This window comes from Delphinus delphis, chromosome 12 (genome assembly GCF_949987515.2).
Source record: "Delphinus delphis chromosome 12, mDelDel1.2, whole genome shotgun sequence".
In the NCBI taxonomy this organism is placed as follows: Eukaryota; Metazoa; Chordata; class Mammalia; order Artiodactyla; family Delphinidae; genus Delphinus; species Delphinus delphis.
In genome coordinates, this window is record NC_082694.2 from 54,734,188 (window position 1) to 54,737,493 (window position 3,306).

Below are 3,306 nucleotides of genomic sequence, written 5' to 3' on the forward strand. Positions count from 1 at the left end.
GCTCTCTTTAGTATTTTCTTCTGCAGGTTGAGTTTCCCTAGTTCCCCCTCTGAATGGCCTGGTTCTCAGATGTTTCACCACCAGAGTCAGCCTGTCCCTCATCTACCATGTTGATGTGTCTTACAGAACCCAGGACCCAGAAGTGACCACTCTCCCAGATGTGGTTTCACGGGAGCAGTCTCCATCTGTTTTCATGTGCATCTATTTTCATGTTAGAATTTTATTTGACATAAAGTGGTTGGGGGGATAATATAGTGCTTCAAGGACTGACTTTTTAAAAATAGACTGGATTGGTACATAGGCAGAAAAAAAGACTGGAATTGAGCTATTACTCTATGGGATGTGTTTTTTAATGACTCACATGGCTTTGGCATATGTCTCTGGTAACGTCTATTAGAAGATTTGATCAGCCCTATGTGACCTTCAGCAGATCCTTTCCCCATTTTTGGTCTCAACAACCTCATCAGAAAAATGGGGGTGTTTATCTGATGATACCATCATCTATTTGATGATGATATCTTCATGATTGGTTCTTTCTTCAGGGCCCAGTGTTACCCAATACTGAAGTGCACCCACCCAGCTCTGTGACCCACAGACACATAGTTGGAGCTGCAGGACCAGCTACCTGGAGGGAGGAATGTGGTGAGACAGAGGGGTGGGCAGAGGGAAGAGGGAGGCTAATCCTTGGAGTCCAGGACCAAGAGGCCAAGGGCACTAACAGAGGAAGGACCAAGGTCCAGTCTTAGTTCCCATATCGGAGCCAGGCTAAGTTGGAAATTAGGGACAGAGGAAAAAGGTCATTTCCCCACTTGCCTTCTTGCATGTCTGTGCCAAGGCAGGAGAAACCCTTTACGGATGATGATCTTCCTTCTATGTGTGCTCCTGCTGGTGTGTCTCTCTCCTCTCCAGTGGTATCTACTCACAGTGGCATTTCTGAGAGGAGAGAGAGGGTCTCCATCAGCATAAGGAAGGTGGGTTGACACGCCCCAGAGATGTCCTAGTGGCCACGCCCCAGAAGAGCTGAGTCTCAGTTTTAGCTTCCTCCATCCATCCTGGCCCCTCCCCCTTAGCTTGACCCAGAGCTTCCACTTTAGAGAGAGTAAGTTACCCTCAGTCACTTTTCTCAAGACCAAATCCTACCACTTAAACGTGACTCTGGAAGGAGACAGCACTGCCTTGTTTTTCACAGCTTCACTGCAGTGATCTCTGACCCTGGGCTGTTCCCTGTTCACTGAGCTGATTCTTGCTTCAGAGTCTCTGCTGCGTCCTCAGCCAGCCCTGTGCCCTCCCTCCTGCCCTCCCAAGTCCTCCATCCTCAAGATGTGGAGCCGTTAAGAAATCTTCTCTGATCTAATCTAATCTCCAACAAGCAGCCTCTTTTGTTGCTTTTTCTCTCTGACAAACCTGATTTATCCTGATGTGTCGAACTTTGGGCCACTGAGGCCACGCTGACCTCTTTGGGGAGCTCGGCTTTTGTGATGCTTGGGAAGCCCCTCTCCTGAGAACTGTCTCAGCCTATTCTGCATCACATTTGAGCCCATTTTTTCTAAAAAGGACCTGGGAAGGCAGCCCATGCTGTGAACATCTCTCCTTTTTTAGGGTGTCTTTCAGCCCTCCTGCCTGCCAGGTAAGAGCCAGGGGCCAGAGGTAGGGTGAAAACCTCACCTACCTGATGTTATATCGAACAGCAGTTAGATGAGTCATTTAGACACTGGACGTGCTGACAAAAGGGGCAAAACATGATGTATCTTATGTTTTGTTACATTATAACCATATATCACATATCAGATCATATCATATCATATCACTTTATATTAGTTTGCTAGGGCTGCCATAACAAAATACCCTAGACTGGGTGACTTACACAACAGATATTTATTTGCTCACCATTTTGAAGGCAGGAAGTCCAAGATCAAGGTGTCAGCATGTTAGGTTTCCTCTGAGGCCTCTCTGCTCGGTTTGCACACAACCAGCTGCCCTTTTGCTGCCTCTTCCTGCAGCCTTTACTCTGTGCATGCACCCCTGGTGTCTCTCTGTGTGTCCAGATCTCCTCCTCTTGTAAGGACACCAGTCAGATTGGATTAGGGCCCATCCTAGCAGTTTCATTTTACTGTAATCACCTTTTTAAAGGCCTTATCTCCAAATACAGCCACATTCTGAGGTTCTGGGGGCTAGACCTTCAACATATGAATTTTGGGGGGGACAGAATTCAGCCCATAAAAATATTACTCCCCAATCCCATAATCAACTTGCACTGAGGTCACAGCAAAAAGAACTGTCTCAAGTTGCAGCTTGAGAGATTTCAGCTAGATGTAAGAAAGGTTCAGGCATATCCCAAGTTCAGATCTTGGGGTGGAATCTCAACAGGCAATCTAGAAAATATAATACATTTCCATTCATTTGGGACCCTTTTCAGAATTAGGAGGTTAAACTAAATGATTATTCAGTTTCAACATTAATTCATTTGATCAACCATTCATTCAAAAAACATTCACTGAGCCCTCACCTTGTGCCAGACACAGGGAATCCAGAAGTAAACCAGTGAAGGTTCTTGTCCTCAAGCAGGACTTATAATGATGTCTGAACCCTGGGTTTAGGGTTAGGTTGGATGGGAGGAAAGCAGGAGCAACCAAAAGAAGGCGTGTTAAGAATGCTATGAGGCAACTGAAGGAGATTAAGAGGCACAAACTTCCAGTTATAAAATAAATATATAAACTAATAGTACCTAATTAAACTCACAAGCTTTTGCACAGCAAAAGAAACCAAAAGCAAAATGAAAAGACAACCTACGGACTGGGAGAAAACATTTGCGGTGCAACCGACAAGGGATTGATTTCCAAAATACACAAACAGCTCATACAGCTCAATAACAAAAAACCACACAATCCAATCAAAAACTGGGCAGAAGACCTAAACAGACATTTCTCCAGAGAAGACATACAGGTGGCCAACAGGCAATGAAAAGATGTTCAACATAGCTAATTATTAGAGAAATACAAATCAAAACTACAATGAGGTATCACCTCACACAGGTCAGAATGGCCATCATCAAAAAGTCTACAAAGGCTTCCCTGGTGGCGCAGTGGTTGAGAGTCCGCCTGCCGATGCAGGGGACACGGGTTTGTGCCCCGGTCTGGGAAGATCCCACATGCCGCGGAGCGGCTGGGCCCGTGAGCCGTGGCCGCTGAGCCTGCGCGTCTGGAGCCTGTGCTCCGCAACGGGAGAGGCCACAACAGTGAGAGGCCTGCGTACTGCAAAAAGACAAACAACAAAAAAAAAAAAAAAGAAAGAAAAAAAAGTCTACAA

The 3,306-nt window shown here is 45.9% G+C and overlaps 1 long non-coding RNA gene across 1 annotated transcript; it reads right to left on the reverse strand.

Annotated features, from left to right (window-relative positions):
* Window positions 1-830: 830 nt before the first annotated feature.
* Window positions 831-2,368, reverse strand: LOC132435453 (uncharacterized). The gene is made up of 3 exons (XR_009521544.1): window positions 1,888-2,368; window positions 1,670-1,720; window positions 831-933 (listed from the first exon to the last, which is right to left on the reverse strand). It is a non-coding gene; the product is annotated as an uncharacterized lncRNA (long non-coding RNA).
* Between the last annotated feature and the right edge of the window lie 938 nt (window positions 2,369-3,306).